The sequence below is a fragment of the Choristoneura fumiferana genome, chromosome 13 (assembly GCF_025370935.1).
Source record: "Choristoneura fumiferana chromosome 13, NRCan_CFum_1, whole genome shotgun sequence".
Taxonomy (NCBI): domain Eukaryota; kingdom Metazoa; phylum Arthropoda; class Insecta; order Lepidoptera; family Tortricidae; genus Choristoneura; species Choristoneura fumiferana.
The window spans coordinates 16142300-16166424 of NC_133484.1; the positions used below are offsets into that span (position 1 = coordinate 16142300).

Sequence of the window (24125 nt, forward strand, 5' to 3'; positions counted from 1 at the left end):
TAAAGATATTTTGACTTTGACTTTGACTTTGAATCTTGCTATTCTAACGGCTTTTGTGACTGAACAGCAATATGAAAGGTATCTATCTAATACCTTTAAATAAGCATTATAGATATATATATATACATATCGGGGATCTCGGAAACGCCTCCAACGATTTCGATGAAATTTGGTATGTAGGGGTTTGTTTTCGTGGATGAAAAGTCGATTTAGCTCAAATTTAGCAAAGCTCGGTCGCCCAGGTACTTTTTAAATTAATCAGGAATACTTCAACACGTGGTTGAGTTAGTTTGACTAAAAATACCTGTTAATGTTTAAAAAAAATATCATGGGACACTTGACACCAATTTACCTAGTCTCAAAGTCCAAAAGTCCCTAGTGCTTAGCAAAGCTTGTATTTACAATGGATACTTGGCAACGGATAAACATACTCATATATTTAGATAAATACATATTAAACATCCAATACCCGAGAACAAACATTCGTATTATTCATACAAATACCTGCCCCGGCCGGGGATCAAACCCGGGACTTCAAGCTTCGTAGTCAGATTCTCTAACCACTTCGCCATCTGGTCGTTTTTCATGACTCTTTTTTTAATGCAGTTGACAAAATGTTTCTTTACATCTCGTCTAATATCTTGAGAACCACTTTTCAGACTGTAAATCATTAAGTTTTTTTCGTTTTTTACAGTGCACTACACATGCTCTCGTCGCGGCACCCGCTTACTGCTCCACGACGGGTTTACATACTGCAAGTATCGACAGTACGGACACAAAGTTCACTGGAGATGTTCTACACACTCCAGCAGGGGTTGTAGCAGCAGAGTGCACACTATAGATGATATGGTTATAAGCCTAAATAGCAGCCATATACATCCGAGGCCTGCGATTGATAACATTTAGTATATGAGTAGGTAACTGAGCAACCCAATTGAACTAGGCATCTTTTGAAACAGTACGGCTATTTGAAGAATATGATGCCACCAGACATCGCTGGCAAAATAAAATATGTAGCCTACCTAGCGAGGCGATTATAGCAATCCTACCAAAGAAGAAATGATGTTTGGCATTTTTTGTGGTGGACTATGCCCAGCCGTAGACTTCTTTCGGCTGTTGATGATGATAACAATCTTCGTTTGATACGTTTTCATCTCATTTTCATGTATTTAATTTATTCTCGTTCAGACTTAAGAGTAACTAACACTCTTGTCGGTGAAGTGTCTTCCACTCATCCCTCTTATGAGCCAGCCAGGATCGTCTCCGCAGGATGGAACTCATTAACGGTTAATGGCATCAATTTGAAACTTGATGCAGATGTGTAGTGTGACCGACACTGCAAGTAGGTACAGCCTAAAAAAAGCATAGTCAGCAAAAAAATTTAATTAAAAATGATAGTTTTGCAAAAATCGGTTACTTTTATTAATCATCAGTTCCTAACATAATATTGCAATGCAATGACTTTATTACAAAACTAGTCCAAACTCAGCACACTTAACGGTGTTTTATTTCACGTCCTATCATATTATAATAGTATGTATGTCATCACTATAGACACTAGATGGCAAATTTGGCTGTTCTGACAAATTTGATCATAATTTGTGACACATTCAGGTCTTAACCTTTTATATTGCTAAAATGACTGCGTCAATTTGGCTCATTGCTGCGGCCATAGTCTACTCATGACCTTTTACTGAGTATGTTAAAATCGCGAATGAAAATCGCGAAAGTTTGTAACATTAAACTTGATCCTTACATCATTTTCAGTCTCCTACGTCACGTCTCTCCGCGGGAAGCCCCTACTCCTCTTCAGAGGATACACGTTTTACAAAACCCAAGAAAGAAGCTCCAAGACCCGCTGGTGCTGTTCCACTCATTGGCCACGAGGGTGTCGAGCTACTGTGATGCTCCTGGGCAACGAGTTTTTGTATGAAAAAAATCAACACAACCATCCGCCCACAAATTCTTGGAATAAGTAATGCGTAATTCAGACGAGAAAGTATGAACATGCACGCTTTTTAGATTTACGCACCTGTAGGGTGACACGCTCTGTCTATCCGTCTGTATATCGGCGGATTCCGGATCCGGATTTCGAACCGTTTATAAAGCTGAAATTTACAGATAATGTGGATTTCTCGTACAGCTACAAATAGTACATAAATTTGTATTATAAATAAAATTAATCCCCATGATAAAAACGTATTATCATTAATTGTATTTGCAAATTTAAATTTCGTTCCCTAAGACAGATCATGTTCGACCAGTTTCTGTTAATTGTTGATACACTGAATACTTAGGTACTATTAAATTTTGTAATATTACTTACCTCTATTATCATTCGGTATTTGAGATTTGTACGAATAAATGTTATAAAACTGAACTAAAACAATTAAAAATAAGGTGACCTGCCATACAAGAAAGCTCAAACTCGAAATGATAATAGACATATATACTACACAGTCTGCATATCAACAAACATTAAAAACCGGCCACGTGGGATACCATCTCAAGGAAAAACTTAAACTTTATTATTTATATCTACTTATTATCAGCAGTGAACTTTATGCTGTTAAGCTGTTGTTTTTTTTTGTGGTGTACTTCCATATTTTTGCCCTTGATTGTAATGCCCCATCAAGACTCTCACAAGTCGTCTCCTAGAGGCTCTCGTCACGAGTTGAGGTGAGGGGAGGTTGCAGGTGTGCTAGCTATCCACACTCGCTTTATTCAGTTTTCCGCTATGTCTACTTTCCTCTCTCCTTTGACTCGTTTCCGAAAAACCGACATAAAGCGGAGCGAGGAAAGGGAAGACAAGGGGACACGAGCGCACCGTCCTCACTCGCGCACTCGCGTTTCCTCGTGTAACCTCGTGGAGAGTCTGGATGGGGCATAAGGAACCAGTCAAATGCGAGCTCAACTCGTGCTTGGCTGTTTTTTTTTAATATGATGTAGTTCCAAAACTTTACTTTGATTGACTTTCACTTCCTTCATTCTTTTTTATTATTCGTGGTATTAGCTGTGGGTATGGCTGTTTTAATTTATTGATGAAGAAAGATAATGACTTTCTTACCACAGTTTTTGGGTTGATACCTGCAGTTTTATTAGTTTAATGAAAGTCTATGGGTTATTTAGATCCAATAGTTTTACAAGTTTTGGGTTAAATTAACTTGTAGGTACGTCAAAATTACCTACCCCATGATTTGATATCGTAACAGTATTAATTTTGTACAATTTTAATTACACCTGATGATGAAAATAAATTATAGTTTTTAAATATTATTTTTCTTTATTTTAAATCATTAATAAATAAATAATCAATAAGACTGATGGGAGCCTCAAAATAAACGAAACTAAAATGAAACGCATACAGTTTGGATCTAGTAAGATGTACTTATAAGCAGTTAGTCTTAGAAATACCAGTTTATTGAATGAAACTGATTGATTTCGTAAATCCTTAAATTAACCAGCTTTAAGTGAGACAGAATTTTCATACAAAACTTCACTCACCGAATCCACATAAATTTAAAGTATACGACTTTCAACATTAAGAACGTCAATTGTTAGGACAATAAATGGTCGTGCTCGGTGTTTTAAATCTTTGAGAATTTGTATGCCGATATTATTTAGTATTTAATATCTAGAATTACTGAATCGATTCTAAACATTCTTTCAGTTATGAAATTGCAGTGTCCCTGAATATTAAGTTATATTTTGTGCTCGGTAAGCACACTCGTCCCATGGGGAGTTGGGCGTTGGGGATGTCGATATCAAATTAAATAATTTCCTGGGTAAAAAAATGATATTGTATTTAGTTGAAAGTTAGATTATGAGAAAATATTGGAGACGTTTTTTTTCTTTTGTTAATCAAACTAAAAATTACAAAGATTAAGCGCGTCAAAGTTCGGAAGCGTGGGTCCATGACGTCACTGCTTAGTAAAAAGTGTGACGTCACACGGAACTTTAACCGGATAATATGTCCATATTTGATTTATGACGACCGGATGGCCAAGTGGTTAGAGAACTTGACTACGAAGCTTGAGGTCCCGGGTTCGATTCCCGGCCGGTGCAGATATTTGTATGAATAATACAAATGGTTGGTTTCGGGTCTTGGATGTTTAATATGTATTTAAGTATGTATTTATCTATATAAGTATGTTTATCCGTTGCCTAGTATCCATAGTACAAGCTTTGCTTAGTTTGGGACTAGGTCAATTGGTGTCAAGTGTCCCATGATATTTTGGTTTTTTTATTTATTTTTTGTTTAATTGACAAATGAAAAAATACGTCGGTGTCCGATACTTTTGAAAAACTGACTCACACACTTTGACGCAGTTCTAGCCTATTGGAATTTGTTTAATATTTGTAATCTGTTTTCTTTTGTTTTAGCGCGAATCGTAGTGAGCAAGAACGGAGTGCATTGGTTGCTTTACGGGGGTTGCACTTTCCACAAGCACAAGGTGACCGGGATCAAGGCTCGATGGCGGTGCAGCATGCACAAGAAGTACCGGTGTCGTACGGTCATTCATACTGTAGAAGATGTGGTCATGGTGATCAAGAATGAACATAGCCATCCGATATAACAAAAATAGAGTAAAAGATGTGGTCATGGTCATCAAGAATGAACACAGCCATCCGATATAACAAAAATAAAGTAAAAGATGTGGTCATGGTCATCAAGTATGAACACAGCCATCCGATATAACAAAAATAAAGTTAAAGATGTGGTCATGGTCATCAAGAATGAACACAGCCCCCCGATGTAACTAAAATAAAAGAAAAGTTTTTTTTTAATTTCGCACAATAAAAAAAAATATAATAACTAGTGAAATACGACACCTTAAGTTGCCAACTTCTAACCCTTCGTAGTTAAAAAAAAATATGGGTTAATGTTAATTGTTAGGTACCATAAATCAAGATTTTAAATAGAGGTGACTTTGGGAGTAAATTGAGGATGCTTATAGTTTTTAAATTATTGTCAAATATACTTGAATTGTCAAACGAACTTACCCTTAAGTGAAGTTCGACTGGAATTATGCGAAGTGTTGTCTCGTCGGAAGATGATGAGTCCCACCCTACCCATACAGTCAAGCTAACTCGACAACCCTGCGCTATAAAATCGAAAGTGGTGTGTCTATAAACTTAATGAAGTGGATTACAGATAACATAGGCAACACCGTGTAGGCGTTTTTTCCAGTAGCTTTAAAATTATGTGGCGTCAGTGAGTCATGAAGCCGGGACTACACTTGTGAACTCTCATCATCGAAGACGAGACAACATGAGCATAATATCCGTAAGTTACGCGTTGAATGTTTGACATGGGCATGAATGACATCTATCTACTTATACTATGTACTTACACATCCCATGGGTACCCATGGACTCTCGTAGTAAAACTGCATTATGACGGCGCATGGGCAAGTTAAAGTCATCCTGAGGCCGTATTGTCGTAACACTGTCATTTGATTGTGATCGCGAGTGTCAGAAACGTTACCTACGCAATAGACCCTGTATTATGGTACCTACTCGTTTTGCTAAACAAGGAAACTAAATTGATTAGTTAATATTTTGTATTGTATCTATATTAAAAAAAAAAACTTTGCTAATTTAAATTACATATATGTCTGGTATAACTGGTAAGTAGATAATTTAAATTTGTCAATTTGGGTATGGAATACGCACGCGCCTTATTATGATTAAAAACTCATATCAGGAAGGGTATCAGATAGCAATATTACGAAAAAATCTGACAATCTCTTTAACGTCTTGGTGCGTTCAATCGTTTTAAACGCTCTGTGTATAGGATTAAATAAAATTTAATTTGTAATACAATTTGTTGAGTTTATTTTGTCTTTAATTCTTCCTTAGTCTTTTATCGTCCGCTACGTAAGTTTTCTTTCGCAACTGGTTACAAAACTCCGATTACGTACGCGACCGAACGGTTCTGAACAATCTCAACTAATCGCTTTGTAGTGATGCGGGTGTATCCGGACATTGTGGGATACGTGAATTTTAGGGTACTAAGATTTAAACTGAACAATACTACCTACAGTATACCTATTTCCACAAACACCCTAATCGCAATTTTTTTGTTTCCAGCTGTAGTTCTAACTGTTTTGTAGTTCAAGCACGTACTTTTTGGAGATTAATGACCGGTTTGTATTACAGTGGAATTTTTGGTTACTACGAGAGGGACGAGAGCAATCAAGGCCAGCGGATACATTTACACTCTGCACTTCGAAGTTGCGGGCAAGACCAAATATCGATGCACAAATCGCAAGTGCCGAGCCATCGCCTACGCCATCGATACGCAGGTATTCTTCAGAAAACAACATAATCACGAGCCTGCGACTAGAAACAGGAGTTTCAATTATAAATGAAGACCGCCTAAATAATATGTATGTATGTATGTAAGCTCTTTGTTATCATCATCATCATCATCAGCCGGTAGACGTCCACTGCTGAACAAAGGCCTCCCCCTTGGAACGCCACAATGAACAACAACTCGCCACTTGCATCCACCGGTTTGTTAAGAAACAAAACAAAAGAAAAGAAACAAAATACAATTGAAATACTTTGAGATACTTGTTTGAAATAGTGTTTAGGTGTCATGAATTTGTAATGAGAAATAAACAAAACATTTAAATTTTTTAGCGTGCATTTGTGTCCTACTGCGCCGGGACTGCCTTTTGATTTCCACAACTACCCACCCAGAACTTTATCCAGGCGATTGCTTTGTTCCACGTCCAGGTCGTCTGGCCATCTTTGTTACGCCTCGGTCTACCTTACCGTCGGTGACCGTCGAGCGATACTCACAATGTCACTGAGTCCGTCTTTGTGAATGTATCCGGCCATATTTATCTACATATAAGCTATATGTATCCACTAGATTACACTTAAATTGCATTTTAAACGTATTACGTTATCCAACGATCACAATAAAGCTTAATGTATTTATTTTGACTTTATTTGCACTTATAATAATAATTTTACAAGTTTTTTATCTTACTTATATTATAAATGCGACTGGGTATTATTTTTGTTGCAATTTCACACTTTTCAGCACCGAAACTATTCTGATGAAATTTGGAAATTTCATCCCAGAAAATTGTGAAGTTTCCACGGAAGCGCAATAAATGAATTCTTCACAGATGATGTTGCGGAAATCAGTTAGTACTAAATACTCATAAACACAAAATTAGCTATCATTCCCAGTCTGTACCATGTCAACTAACCGTATATACATATTCGGACAGTTACCATAATGGCAACATTTTCTTCAAACCTGCAGCTGCAATATTTAAATCGCTTGATTTTAATAAGCAAATACCTATTAAAGATTAATGCACAGTTTGTCTTTCAGTAAATTTCCTCCTAACTAAGCGAGGGACACCAGCAATTAAGGCCAGTGGGTACATTTACACCCGACACATCGACATTGCAGGCAAGACCAGATATCGATGCAGTAATCGTAGGTGCCGAGCCACTGCCTACACCATTGATACGCAGGTATTCTTCAGACATCAGCACAATCACCAGCCTGCAGACAGAAATACGAGTTTCAACAATACATGAAGATCTTGAAAATAGTGCTAGTCAAGAAGGTGTAATAAAAAAAAAATAGTGATAGGTTTGATCAAATAGTTGGATTGTTTTATTCTGCTGCTCAGTTACCATATTCTTTGACTGTCACTTCTTATTTCTTTCACTAAATTAGAGTTAAATAGGCTACGTTTACATTATGCTGTCCAAAGATCATAATCAAGTTCATTACGTTTATCTTGACTTTAAAGTAATATAAATTAAGGAATATAAAATGGTGTAATTATAGATTGCATCAAAAGTCAAAGTATCTTTATTTGTCTACATAGGTGGTTACAATATACACAAGGTGTTACAACGTAATTGGTATCACTATGTTTCGCCCACAGGCATTTGCAATTTTAAAACTCATGTAAAACTATTAAACTATAAAAGTAACATAGTTACATGTAATAATATAAAAGTAACTATAGTCTTTAGATATTGCGTAATATTCGACGAAATGATGTCAACAACGTTTGCTTTTAGCTAATTCTTATTGGAGACAAATGAACAGTATTTATTACAGTAGAGTTCGTGTTAACTAAGCGAGGGCGGCAAACAATCAAGGCCGGTGGTTACACCCACACTCGTCACTTCGATTACGAAGGCAAGACCAGATATCGATGCAATATTCGCAACTGCCGCGCCTCCGCCTACTCCATCGATAGCCAGGTCATCTTTCGAAACCAACATAATCACTAGCCTGAACAATAATTAAAGATCGAGAAAATATGAAAAAAATTGAGAAAAAAATAATAAACATTATTAAAGAACTGCACAAGCGCCTGGTCGGCACTGCTGAACCTAAGGGCTGGCAGCTATCTGTCTTGACGAATTGCCATCGCTGTTCAACGAGGGAATGCTGCTAGCCTCTTTATCATGATATGGGGGGCTTTTTTAGACTTCATTTAGTATCGAGTTTTTAAATAGGTTTAGATATTTTTTAGGTAGGTAGTTTGTAGTTAAGTTTTATTTACGATTTTATTCAAAACATGTAATATATTCTTAGCTTTGAATAATAAAGTGTAAAAGAATAAAAAATAATCACATATCTAATGGTGCTTTATGCTGCTTATTTATTGTATTGTTTTTCATTTTATTCTTATCTAAGCTTCTAGTATAAGTATATTACACTTAAATTTGTTTTGCACAATTATGTTTTAAATTGTGATAGTTGCTGCGCTCTCGCCGTCGCTGACCAATCGCACCAACGATTATGAGACTTGTTTGCATGCTTTCTTATTCTAAATAAAATAAAATATTTTGCTTTCAGTCTTCTTCGTGCCTTCTAAGAAGGGTAGACGACTAATACTTAACGGTTATTCCTACTACAAGCATCAAGAAATATCTTTGAAGGTGCGATGGCGGTGTTCGATGCACGGACGCGGTTGCCGTGCCTGCGCGTTCACAGTTGAGGATGAATTGATCTACTATAAAAACTGCCACAACCATCCTCCTACCGACGACGGTTACTAAATCCAGATCTCTGACTGTTGTTTTATTTAGCACAGTTTTAGTGAAAAAAAAGGCGGCTTTTTTTTATAGTTAAACTAAATTTAGTACCAATTTAGAAAAAAAAAGAACATTGTACAGTTGTGAGGACATTCGTAAAGTAAGACGTGGATTTATTGTCATAATGTTATGGTAATTAAAAATATTTAATACGATATTATAATGTGATTAATTAATAAATTAATAGGGTTGGAATGTAACTTTGGCCTCCACTTCCCTTCTCAAATCGCCTCCGCCTCGGAAAAATGTTTGCAGAGTTATGTTGTTGACATACAACAAGCAAGCAAGGCGACGCTGAGTAACAAAGCCCCAAAACTGGTGTTGATGATTGATTAAATATAATTTCTTCTGAATTGTAGATTGTCGTGATTACTACATAATTATCCCTAATTATTATGAAATAACTGTAAGTAGGTAGACTCCTGGTTTTAAGATTCATAAATGGGCGTTTTAAAAAAAAGTGTACCCTTTCTTTTTTTTCGAAATATTGGAAAAAATATGGTTTTCCTATTCAGAATCAAGAGCACAATCAATTCCGATCATGACATGACACCATTTTTTCATACAAAATTTTATGAGTCAGTTTTGTCACGCCCATACTGAGTGTATGAAAAAAACGTCGCAAAACTAATATTTTTTTTAAGTTTTTTTTCTAACTATCGGGATCGATTGTGCTCTTGACTCTGAGTATGGAAAACCATATTTTATCCAAAATTTCAATAAAGAAGAAAGGTTACCTACACTTTTTTTTTGAAAACGCCCAAATATTAAACGATTCTAAAGTTTCACGATGTTTTGTAATACTTTGTTTTGTTATATAAAATTGGTGGCTGGGTAGGAACATTTATTAGAGACCTAGGGTAAAGAGATATGTTGGTATAGTTTAATCTACAATACAAAACAACTATTTTTATGAATAAGTGAGATTAAATATGATAAATAAATTACAGTAACTAGGTGACTGAACTTCGCTCAGATTCCTTTTTGCCAAAACTAGAAATTTCTAATATACTTACTACAAAGCCGTATAATATTTACCTGAAATTTAGTTAGGACTAGGACGCTGAAATTAAAGATGTACTAAATTGTTATTGTTTAAATCTGTCAGGAAGTGAAGAAGAGAGCGATAGTGAAGATGATGAACTTGAAGCTCCTGTGCTCGTTCCAAGAGTGTTACGGGTGCTCTGGGAGACTCCCGTAGATGAAGAGGAAAAAGTTGCGAAGAGGGCTGCTCCATCATCTGCTCCCGAAGATGAGGATGTACAAGTTGCGGAGAGGGCTGCTCCATCATCTGCTGCCTCGGAATCTTATCGCCCTCATAATTTTTTAGATTTTGAGTGGAGATCCTTTCCAAATCCTCCCATTCCACCCGAAACGCGTAGGGAACCATTTCGCCCTACAGACTGCGGTCCTACCATTAGAGTAACTGATCCTTACGACATATTTACAGCAATTTGGGACCGGGAGTTCATGGAGTTTGTAGCAACCGAAACAAATCTGTATGCTGAGGAAGTTGCCGAAAAAATGATGCACACGGGTGAGCTGTGTCTCAACAGTAGGATAGTTGATTGGAAAGATACAACTGCCGACGAACTATATATTTACATGGCAATTATCCTGGCAATGGGTGTGGTTATAAAATCCAGAACTGAGGATTACTGGAACACAGAGATGGATATATTTTGCACGCCAGGCTTTTGCGTAAATATGTCATTGCGGCGATTCCAGCTCCTTAATAAATGCCTGCACTTTAACTCCACTACAAACATGATAGGGCTAAATCTCAGTGCACCAGAAGCCAAATTGTTCAAGGTACAGCCTGTTATCAGCCACTTGAACGCCAAGTTTTCGGCCTTGTACAAAATGCAACAAAACATAGCTCTTGATGAATCACTGCTGCAGTGGAAAGGGAGGCTGGATATTAACCAGTTTATCCCTAATAAAGCTGCAGCAGTGGGCTTCAAGAGCTATGAAATCTGCGAATCAGCTACTGGATATTTGTGGCGATTCCAGATTCACGCTCCCAAACCACGAACACCTCAGGCTGCACAGGATGAAGATCCATTCACAGCAAGTACACCGGCGCTTGTTCTAGACCTTATCAAAGGTTTAGAACACGCTGGGTACACGTTGTGGATGGACAATTTCTACAACTCACCTGCTCTTGCCCGTAAACTGAAATCCATTGGGTTCGACTGTGTGGGGACTTTGCGGACTAACCGTAAACTCGTCCCAGTGGAGTTGACTACTTTGACAAAAACAAGCATGCGGCCCGGACAAATAGCAGGATTCACCAGTGGAGACGTCGATGCAATGGTCTGGAGAGATCAAAACCGCGTGGCAACGATCTCTACCTACCACGGCAACGCCGTCTCCACTGTTGATAATACCACAAAGCCGATAGTCATTCGTGACTACAATGTATGTATGGGCGGCGTGGACAAAAAAGATCAAATGCTCGCAACTTATCCGATAGAAAGGAAAAGAACGCGCATCTGGTATAAGAAATTGTTTCGGCGACTTCTAAATGTGTCGACATTAAACGCGTACATTATTCATAAAAAAAATGCGACGGTGAAGTTGCCCCACCGCAATTTTCGACGCACGCTCATAAATACAATTCTCGAAAAGCACGGTAAACCTGCGGTCATGCCCACGCCTGCCGGAAAAGGTATCTATGAGGCAAAATACCATTACCCGGCCGAGTACCCATTTTTGGTTACTCCGAGAAGCTCAAACCGACAACGACGTGCGTGCAAAGTTTGCCATAAACGCACAACAACTTTTTGCGCGGGGTGCAATAAAGCCGTGTGTGCGTTTAGGTGTTTTTCTGCTTTACATGCCTAAACAAAGCTATTAGGTACCATATTCGGTTAAAGCTTATCGGACATTAACATCTTGCCATTCCGCATAAAGCTCAAAAAACCGCACAAATAATAAAATAAATAAAAAAATACATTTTTATTTATCTTTACTTTTTATTTTTCTCAGGAAAACGTGTTTTCCTCACATGAAACCTTGGTAGACCAACCAAAAACCCCAATATTGTTGATAACTGACCCGCGCGAACTTCGATCCGCAACAGTCAATGAATAAGCCAAGCTACCATATACGCCTACCCTACACCTAACCTACGCCTACCCTACACCTAACCTACACCAACCCTACACCTACCATACACCTACCCTACACCAACCCTACACTTACCCTACAGCTACCCTACACTTATCCTACAGCTACTCTAAACTTACCCTACACCTACCCTACCCTAAACCTGCCCTACACCTACTCTACACCTCCCTACAACTACCCTACACCTACTCTATAACTACCCTACACCTACACCTACCATCTATAGATTACGCAGCTTATTTTTTTCTACACCATGGGTTACATTATCGAAGATTACATACGGATCCCTAATTTTTTTGAAAATGTCCTATAGCCTATGTTCACCGGAGTGTATGTAGGATTCTAAGGGTGAAAGAATTTTTCAGATTGGTTCTGTACTTTCGGAGCCTATTCGTTCCAAACAAACAAACAATCAAATCTTTTTCCTCTTTATGATATTAGTGTAGATTACATTAAAACCGTTCCAGCTGTTTTCGAGAACGCGATTACATACATTTATTTATAAACCTACATGTATTGCCATTTTTACTGAAACTTAACATAAGTGCCTAAAAGGTATAAAAAATACCCATAAAAATAATAAATAAATAATTGCTAAAAATTGACTAAGTATATTACCTGAAATGATAAACAAGACTTTTTCTTTTCCTCCTAGGGAATTCATGAAAGTCGTATCCATACTATTGTAGCCGCTCTAAGACCAAATTGAGAGTAGAAATTGGGTGTTTTTGTTTATAAATTCTCAAATATTTTTCTATGCTAACACGTTTTGATTTTGTGTCGTTACTTTAGTATAATAAATCTAGTTTTAGAAAATGTTATCAGTATTAAAAAAAGATAATCTGGAATTGTTTTACAGGTCATTCATTGTGAGTACCTGTTTAGAGTCGTTTTTCGAGGGCTTTATGTTTATGTCTCAAGCTGCCAAACTTATTACTTTATGAATGTAAATATTTGTATAGGCTAACTATATGAACCGAACTTACGAATAAACAAAAAACATGAGCCACTTGAGCCACGTCTCTCTCAGAACTAATCTTGAAACATGAGTCACTTTATAACACCGGCGGGACGCCGCCTGATAAGGCCCATATTTAGTAATGCTCCTACTGCTAAAAAAATGTATGGAGTGAGGTTATTTTATGACTGTATGTTTTAAATTAGGGTATAGTATTGTAAACAAAATACAAATATTAATGAGAAAAAGTATAATTTATCAATTATGGTAGAATATGTATCGAAAATTTTTGGCTTATTCTATTTGTTTTAATGTAGAAATGAATTAACAACACTAATGTGATGTAATGTATAATGTATTGTAATAAATCAATAACGTTCACTACTAACATGCATGATTTCTCATTAAGTGAAATGTACATTTCTTTTGAGAGTAATAAATTTCTTTAAACCGAAAATTGGAAAAAATACAATGACCATATATTTACTTTACAATATTGTGTTATTTTTTACACTTTATACATATTTACCGTATTCAATATGATAGCGTACTTAATTAAGAATCTAAAATGCTACATTTTATTACGCTTATAATACATAAAAGCAGTAAAATTTAAGTTTTTCTAAACATCGAAGACTAGTTTAAATTGTCCTTCCTAGACCTGTGCCAAATGTGGTAAAACTTGCAAAATGGCGGCCGCCATAACTAGCCTATCCCTTCTCTCACGGAGCGGTACAGGAGCCAGATGCGCGTAAATGAGCAAAATGGCGGCGCCAGGCGAAGGGATAAGACGTTGTCGTGGCCATGACCAAATCTTGATTTCAATCATTGTAGAATTGCCGAGTGTCAAAGTGGAGATAATCGTACCGTACTTCGATTCTTCTGCGAATCTCCTCATTCCTGATCCCATCTACCTAGTATAGAAAGTTTGAGCAGTCTTTTCATTCTTTGAGTGACTTTGAACCTTATAAGGCTTATAGTTAGCGACCACATTGAAACCATAGTGATTAATGGCAACGGGCACTGGTTAAAGACAGTCAGTTTTAAGACATTGAGGAATATTAGACGAAAAGATGTCATATTGTTTGCTTTGAGTGAGTTATTTGAGATTAATAAATAGTTTGTATTACAGTAAAGCATTTGTTAACTAAACGAGGGCGGCAAGCAATCAAGATCAGTGGGCACACCTACACTCGGCACTTCGAATATGGAGGCAAGATCAGATATAGATGCAGTACTCGTTACTGCCGCGCCACCGTCTACACCATCGAGAACCAGGTCTTCTATCGAAACCAACATAATCACCAGCCTGAACAGTAATTGAAAATCGTGCATATATGAGGATATGTTACAGTAAATAATCAAATCTATAATAATCAGATATTTAATATAAAGATTGTTGCTTCCAATTTTTAAGTTTTTTTATATATTAAGTATCCTCTCGGCGTTGCTGACCAATCGTGCCTACAGTTAAGAGATTTGAAAATGAAAAATTGTTTATTTTCCTTATTAACCAGTCTACAATTTACTTTAGTGGTAGGGACTTCCTTTTAGGTGAGTGAACCTGTGATAGGATACCTGTGTGTGTGTGATTTGTTTGTATGTTTCCTCGTTCTAAATAAAATGAAAGCAAGAAGTAGAATTTAGTTCCTTTCAGCTGTCTTCATGCCATTGTAGCGTCTCCTAGCGCCATCTAGTGAGCACATATACACATAGAAACTCCAACCTAGTTCTACATGTCGCTATCGAAGTTTCTCAACTCGGACGCATATTATACAACTTCCGACGCTCGTCCTTTGGACTTCGGTCCCCAGGCACACCTGCCTAGAGAGAGATCTCTCTATTGTAGCCTCTCCCCTCACCATCTAAGAAGACTACTAACGAATAATTTACGGTTATTCCTCCTAAAAGCATCTAGAAATATTTTTGGTTACTGAGGTCCTGAAGACCGATTGGTCATAATGACTTTTTTGAATCTGAGAATCATTTAGGATCTACCAGCGTACCGGCTTAGCGGCCGACCGAACTTGTCCGATCTAATCCGATTCAATGAAAGCGGTCCTTTATCTTCGTGCGTCTATTTATAGCACTTATTGAACGTTCTAATTTTAAATTAGAGGATGGTAATGGAATTTTAAACAACATTGCTGGCCATGGCCAGCATAGAGATTGTCTTTTGTATCAGTGTGTTTTATTTCTTTTATTGACGAAGAACATAGTTCGTGAATGTGCATTTTACTTTTTAATCTATTATTTAGCTAGATTATTTAATTGGATTTCATCGGGTATTCAATATTAGTAAACAAGCGTGAAAATTTTCTTAATAATTTATTCAAATAAATAACCAATTAATAGGGTTTAGTCATTTTTTTAATAAATTAAATCATTTCAAGATTTGGCGGCAAAAATATTAAACCTAACAGCTTACAAAAAACATAACTGAAAAAAAGTATATTGGCGGGAATAGAGAAAAAAAAACAAGTACTTTTACGGTTAATATCTAAAACGAGTGGTTCTAAATTCATATAAATGATATTGTTTCCGATGTGACTTCATCATCAAGTGACATGGTATTATTTGCTTGGATTTATTTGAGAAAAGTACTATACAAGCCTCGTCCGCGAACTGGGATCGTCGGCGTCGTATCTCTAGATAGCCTCGTTAACACTCGGCCATCTATGACTACTCGGCCGGCAATCCCCTATTTCGCGGCCTCTGCAGTAATGTACTATTAAGTCCACGCTATAAGAGCGAAAAAGATGTCGATCGGTTCGGCCGACGCGAAACGACGTTTACCGCCGGGAGGACGTCTTTTTCGCTCTTATTGCGTGGACATAACGCCGTTTTTTGGTCGGCTTAAGCCGATTCCGCTTCGATAGATGTAAGAGATTCGGATCCGCTTCAAGATCGCTTTGGTATATTTCTAGCCATATTTACTTAATACCCGGAAGTGTACCTAAGTAAATCGTTCTGTAAGTGGCGATGCACAAACGGTTGAGCGGTTGCTGTAAACAATATACACTGCTGACTGTTTCCGCTAACAGAAACCCGATGGCCAGTCGACAGTGTGTATTAAGCCTAAATCACTCGTAGCTGTCACTAATAACTTTAATTGTATTGTTCCAGTAGTTTACACGATATCAAGAAAAGGTAGACCTCTGCTGATATACAAAGGGTTCACATACTACCATAGACCGGGAAACAGTGCCAAAATGCGATGGTATTGCTCATCCCAAGCGGGTTGCCGAGCGACCCTTTGTACCTTGGACGACGAGGTAGTGTTTGAGAAGAATGACCATGATCATCCACCGCCGGTGACAGTGCTATCCAAAACAGACAAAGAATGAGCAGGAAACATATACCGTGCTATTGGATTTAGTTTTAAATGGATTCGGTCATATTTAAATGATGTATTATCCTAGAAAATATCTAAAACGACAGTTTACTTGTAATTATTATAAACAAAGATTATTTTTTGGAAGCAGAAAGATTCAATTACGTTAATTTTAATATTATAAAATGCAATCTTCTTGTCACAGTACAAGGGATTGGTACCTACTTAGAGAAAATAATAAAGATAAGTTAATTATAAGTTTTATTGTTTATTTCTATTTTGTGTAATACCTATCTTGTATTGTTTGTGTTGGCAAATAATTAAACTTTTCATCTCTCCTGTTCGGAAAGTTTCATTTTCATGGGTAGATAGCCCGGTGGAAAATTGCGTTTTCATCTCTAGGGTGAAAAGTATTTTTTTTTTAAATTCGATTAGCCACGGAGTCGAAGATAATTGAGTTACGTCAATGACACTTTTTTTTCACGTTTCGGCATGGCCATCTAGATACACGTCGTGACCAAGGAGCTTATATACAACACTGGAGGTTGAACGCCGAACATCCGTTTGAAACAAGAAATTTGATCTTTATTACGTCTCGAACATATTCCAGCTATTTCTTTAGTTAGGTTGAGAAAGAGATGGAAGTCATTCGTGAAATGTGAAAGAAAGAGATGGAATATATAAATAAGTAATAAAGGTCAAACTTCTTTCTTCGGCGTTCAACCTCCAGTTTTGTATATAAGCTCCTTGGTCGTAACCAACTCGATTTTTTTTTATAGTCGGCCGTGGCAAGTGGCCAGGTCGAAAGGTACCTACCGTTGGAGGTTGGATATCAATCTACTATATATTTATTGACAACACAATAACCCTTTATTGAACATCACATATTAAGTACGGTCAGTATCAAAAGTAGTTGCATACTTTTGTAGTTTGTCGTTTTACAGAAACGTAGTTAACACCATACAAATTTGTCAAATATGCTAATATGACAAAGTAAAACAGGGATTCGCTACTTTTCATGCTGACTGTGTACATGATAAACAATAGGTACATGAAGTACCAAGCACCTAGTGAATAATCGGTTCCCATCGTTGAAATGTAGAACGTACGGCTTCTTCTTAATGCTGCCGACGTGTTTATGAAAATTATTGGATTTAATAAGTGTCATGTTTGCATTAAATAAACAGGGTACTTTATTTAGTAGTGACAAATTTCAAACCATGAATTTAAAGTAGGTATATCACACTAAGGTGTTATAACCTCGACGGTCAAATTACGAATATAATTATAGTGTAAACAAACATCTAATAAAAATGTTAACTAAGGTGTTAACCACTCTTTATCGATTATTAATCTCTCGATGCGACTCCCTACGCTGTCTTGATATTGTGTTACTGAGGCCGACTGAATTAGCATGACAAAACGAACGTTTGTGGCACTATGAATGTTTTAGGTATAAAGTAAAATGTAACAAAATATAATCATGTAACATAAACTCGTCTTATTTATTTATTTTCGACATGTAAATTACAATTATTCACAAAAATGTTTTATACCCATATTCTAATCGACATTTCTTGTTTTTACAGTTCATTTCACACATTCAACGAGAGGCACGCGGCTCTTGCTGTACAAAGGTTACGCGTACTACGCGCGGCCAACGTTCAGCCTCAAGCAGCGATGGTCATGTTCCTCATCCTCTATCCGTGGCTGTCGAGCCTGTATTTATACCATTAATGACGTGGTAGTTGCTACGAAGACTATTCATTTACATCCACCATCAGAAAAGCATAAAAGTCTTTTTACAAATGTAATGCATAATAGTTGCTCAGCGAAAAAAGTCGGATTTCAATCGGATTACGACGGCATCCATATTCGGTCACATCCACCACCAGACAAACATAGAAGTCTTGATACAAATGTTGTACATAATGGTTTTCTATTGGGAAAAGTCGGATCTCAATCGGATTACGACGGCACCCATATTCGGTCACATCCACCACCAGACAAACATAGAAGTCTTGATACAGATGTATTGCATAATCGTTTTACATTACAAGAAGTAGGATCTCAATCGGATTACGATGGGAACCACATTCGGTCACATCCACCACCAGATAAACATAGAAGTCTTGATACAAATGTACATAGTGTTTTTCAATCGGGAAAAGTCGGATCTCAATCTGAATACGACGACACATATATTTATTCACATCCACCACTTGACAAACTTAGAAGTATTTTTAAAGATGTACATAATGGTTTTCAACCGGAACAAGTCGGATCTCAATCGGAATACGACGGAACCTGAAGTGTCAATCAATTGTTGTATTAACTGAGTGAAATTTTCATAATCCATTTACATAACTTTGTTTTTTATTGTCAAATGTCAATATTAAAAATGTACGGCTATACGATGGGTACTTCAGCTAATTGATTGATTGATTGTATTAGTGTGATTGTATATGTATATGTATTTATAATGCATTGTTTGAGTTAATTTAAAATTTCGGTTCTTTTATCTTTTCATTGTACTCGTAGTGTCTACTCTTGTGTCTAATATCCTGTCAATCGTTCAAAGGTTAACTGGAAGAGATCCCTTTAAGGGATAAGTTCCCCTTTGTACATCTTATTATCCTGTGTTCTGTTATTTTCATGTGTTTTATGTACAATAAAGAGTTTTACAATACAATTATAAAGTTAATGATTATATCATGGACAGGGATATTTGGAAATAATTCCGATCCGCATTAACGATCCCTTCAAATAGCGAACCTACTGTGTTAAAAATAAAGTTGTGTTAAATACTTGTGATGTATAGATATCATTTAATAATATTGTAAATCTGTTTAAAAAAATATACCTCGTTGAGTTTTTTGCCGGATTCTTCTCAACAGAGGTTTTTCCGAATCGGTGGTAGATTTTTTGACATTCATGAGTGCCACTGATATAGTTCCTTTTTTACAGTAAATAGTGTTACAAATACACGTACAAAGTATAAAGAATTTATATTTTTTCCTGATTGTTGAATCATTCAACGCTATTGTTTCACAGTATATTTCATAACATCGAGAAGAGGGAAGCGTTTGCTGGTGCACAACGGCTATACGTACTACTCGCGACCAGGCCCCGGTGTTAAGATTAGGTGGTGCTGTTCCACAAACGTATCCTCTGGTTGTACAGCCACAATCTACACCATAGAAGATTTTGTAGTTTCCATGAAGAACTGCCATCGACATCCACCACCAGAAAATCCAATGTGAAACAAATAAAATGTACAATCGGTTTGCTCTTAGAAAAACCTTCGGGTTTCGGGGGAAATCGGAAGGATTCGTTAGTAGAAAATGACAAATTGTCTTTTTGACTTAGTTGCAATCCATCACGCGAAGAGTGCACTCGTTGTAATTTCATTGATTTATATAGAGCAGTTAAAACCACCACTTACATAATTTATTTAGTTTGTTATTTTTTGGAAATTGATTTCCATGGAGAGTCAACTTAAACAGGGCATAATAGCCAATCACGGAAAATTGTTTATAATGTATATAAATATTTTGTAAAGAAGCTGAAAGTTTTGAGAAAAGTATTGATCGTAAAATCCATACTTCCATACTAAGTTATAAAGCAAAGTAACTCTGTCTGTCTGTCTGTCTGTCTGTCGTTACGCACGACAACCGCTGAACATTTGGATGAAATTTGGTACAGAGATATAGACTTAGGAAATAACATAGGCTACCTTTTATCCGAAAAAAAGTTTTAAGGGGTTGAAATAGGGGATGAAAATTAATATGGTGGAAGTTCGTCGCCGTCGAAGATAAAACAGAAAGCATTTAGGCCCTTAATAAGAAATAAATCGTTATTTGTTTGAGCTTTTTTGAAAATTCGATCTGTAAGGGGACGAAATAGGGGATGAAAGTTTATATGGAAGGTCGTCATTATCGAAGATAAATCGATGAATCTTTATTAAACTAGCCATTTGGGCACGTGATAAGAGATAAATAGATGTTTTTTCGCGCGTTTTTTTCCGGTATAGGATGAAAGTTTATATGGAAGATTCGTCATTGTCGAAGAGAAATCGGTGGTTCTTTGTGAAACTTATGGCATTTGGACATTATAAGAAATAAATAGATATTTGTTCAAGAAAGCGTTTTTGAAATTTTTACCATCGAGGGCATGTTAGCATAGGAGATGATACAGTGTTAGCGGTGCCCTTTAAACTCATAGCAAAATGTACGCAATGTGGGGTTATTATAGATGGCTTATTGACATCGACAGTCAGACATGAAAAATTATGATTTCCAGATTTTTCTTATTTATTGTGCTATATAAGAGCTACCTTTATGCAAAAAAAAACAAGTTTCTAGGACAGCCGGAAGTGCCCTATAACTTTTTCTGTTAAGGCGATTTGAATGGACACACCTTTTAATGACTGTAGCTTTTGATTGCCTTGACTTAGAAGTTTGATTTTTTCACAGCTTTCGGGACTATTGACCTGAGTTTAAGGTTTTAATCTCAATTCGATACCAATACTCCGCGCGTTTACGAGATAGAGGATCTTGACAGACAGACGGACGTACGGACAGCAAAGTGATCCTATAAGGGTTCCATTTTTTCCTTTTGAGCTACGGAACCCAAAAAACATTTTTTCCGGCGCTTTCAAAATTTCGACCTATTTACTTGAAAATATGGGGATGAAAGTTCTTAAGGAATTCCAAACAAATTTACTATAAGTATGTTTATCGGAAATATGTGTAGCTATGCTTAGTCAAAATGCCGTTTTAATTATAATCCTACCCTCCTAACTTACAATATAGGACGTAAGGTGTCAAGAGTTCACTAGAAGAATAATAATTAGTCCTTTTGTGTTGGTAGGGTAAAATACACGTCGTATTGCTAAAAAGTGGCTACCGGCAAAATATTTATGTTTTACCAAAGAACATGGATGTATGGATGGATGGAAGCACAAAAAAAAATAGTTTATATTTATAGCAATGTATTAAAAAATAGGTTATTCTCAGTAAACTGTGGAAGTGTTTATGTGCTATTATTGGCAGAATAGGTATCCTAAATAAATAAATACTTCCCAAAGTTATTATTCCACGCGGACGAAGTCGCGGGCAAAAGCTAGTATTTTAATAAGGTTCAAGACGGAGTTATAGAAGCAACGGGGATTCCGAAAAGTACATAAAAAAATATTAAACGAAAGCAGACAAAAAAATTCATTTGACATACCCAGTAGAAGTAGATACAGTATAACAACAGCTCCATATAAAACTTCCAAATAAAAGTAGTGTGTTAAGGCGGGGTGTTCTAATTTAAATTAACGATGGAAGAATTCGAAAATACTGATTTTGTTTTATTTGACAAAAAGTCATATTGTATTAAAATAAGAAAAAGATAAAGAAGCGTAATATTATTACAGTAAGCTTTATTTTGTACTGATGGTTATTCATTACATAACTTTTTACTGTAACTTTGAAAAGTTTTGCAAGTTTATAACAGAACAGAACCGCATATCACGATCGCGTGTCGTCGTCAATACCCGAAGCATGCTTCTTTAATCCGAAGGTTTTTTTGAGCTCACGGAGTCGGACGGATGTCGGTCATTTTTGGTCGCTTATTTTTCCATATAGTTTCCAGAAGAGAATATATAATTATAAAAGTTTTCCTATGTTCAATTCTTTGTTTTAATTTTTGATTATTTTTCCCTTTCTCAAACTATATACTTGCGCTACTCAACATGAATATGTATACACAAGCGCTTACGTAACTAAGTCTCAGGTCTTGTCTTGTGTTTTACATTTATATAAAATATCTTAGTTAGTATATCACGATACCTTGGGGCTCAAAGAACGTAAAGCACAAAATACAACTTTTCAGGAGAAGCAAAAAACTGGGAAAAAAAAAAAAATAGTTTTGTTGTTTCTAATGTTACATAAAAGTATGATTGGTTATTTGGAGTCTTTTTGTATTTTTTTATTTCAACTCCAAATTTGTTACTTTTACGGGTATCCCGTGAAACCATATCGAAAATACAAACTGAGACATGGATGCACAGAAAAACTAGAAAAAGAGACCAGCGCTGGGAATCGAACCCAGGTCCTCAGCAATCCGTGCTGCGTGCTATAACCCCTACACCACCGCTGGACAGGAATTTAGACACGAATTTTTCCTATGCATACATATCTCAGGTTGCTTATTTCTACTACGCTACTTATGCAGCAGCACTAGCAACATCTATGTTTTCGCTCTCATCGAGAGACGTCACATTCTATCGGAACCAACCGCTCACCCAGACAAGAGATGTCGCTACTAAGCAATCAAATTATGATTGGTTATTTGGAGTCTTTTCAAAAAGACTTTTTTGCTTTCAATGGGTCGTATAGGAAAGTTCAACTTCTTCTTATGGCAATAACTTAGGCCGATTCAAAGAGTAAAAAAAACGTATTATTCCATACTTTTGATTATATTAGGCTGCGGTCTTAAGGAATCAAAATAAACGTTAAAATATTTGGTGATCGTAAAGGAAACTTGAATAAATTAGCTTTTACGCCGTATGTCTTAAAATTTTTTCGAGGCAATAAAGGGAAATATGAGTCGCTTTAATACCGGTGTTTTTTAAAATACTTTATATTTACTGCATTGATGATTATACAAAGTAATTTTTTTGTTCTTTATATCCCAAAATTTGAAAATAACTGTGTTTAGGGACTAAAACAACACAGGTCGTAAAGGACATTTATGAACGAATTTCCTTGCGTGGATTAAACAGATCGATAGAGAAAAAAAACTGTATCAGATGCCATAGAGAGTACCTTTACGCCCAAACATCCTTTACGCCCTTTGAGCCCCAAGGTATCGAACAGTTTGATCACGTCTTTTTCTGTCTGTTGATATCTAACTTCTTATTTTTTTTACTAAGTACGTTACAATACAATACAATACAAAGACTCTTTATTGTACACCAGACATACAGAAAACAGATACACAAAAAAAAATACAATACTAAGTACGTTACTAAGCTAATTGCATTCACGAATGAATTATTATATCAAAACTTGTTTAAGGCAATGTTTTATTCGTGTTTTGATATTTGATATACAAGTGGATTTTCTTTTTCTAGGTTACCAATCAATCGATTCGATTGTTTGTCCAAATGCGTCAATTGAATTTGTAACGACAAGAAGAGGAGGCGAATCATTGCTTTGTGGAGGACGCCGTTATCACAGGAAGAAAATTTATACCAATGGAGAAACCTTTTACCAATGTTCTAAAAAAGGATGTAAAGGAAATTTGACGTTGAACGTTCGAAATGAAATAATAAAGTGTTCACAGGCGCACGAAATTGACTGTGAAGTTGATATCGAAAAGAATATTATGTTGAAATACAATGATAGATTACTGAAGCAGGTGAAAAATATACAAACGCCCCTGCCTGGAAATAATCCGTTTTAAAACTCAACTCATATCCTCGTCATTCACTTTCGATAGATGGTTGTGGGCATGACGGATCACCCGCTACTGTGGCCGCTGCCTTTGATGCCCTTTTCCACCAGTCTGTTTGATCGTAGAGTCTGGTGATTATGAACATATATTTATTCAAGGAATTTA

The 24125-nt window shown here is 36.4% G+C and overlaps 1 protein-coding gene across 1 annotated transcript in view; it reads left to right on the plus strand.

Annotated features, from left to right (window-relative positions):
- LOC141434168 (uncharacterized) overlaps positions 1–22554 on the plus strand; it is a 500735-nt gene extending 478181 nt beyond the window's left edge. Inside the window, exon 6 of the transcript XR_012452025.1 lies at positions 22457–22554. The gene's annotated coding sequence lies outside the window, so the exon portion shown is untranslated. The remainder of the gene's footprint in view (positions 1–22456) is intronic.
- The last annotated feature ends 1571 nt before the right edge of the window (positions 22555–24125 follow it).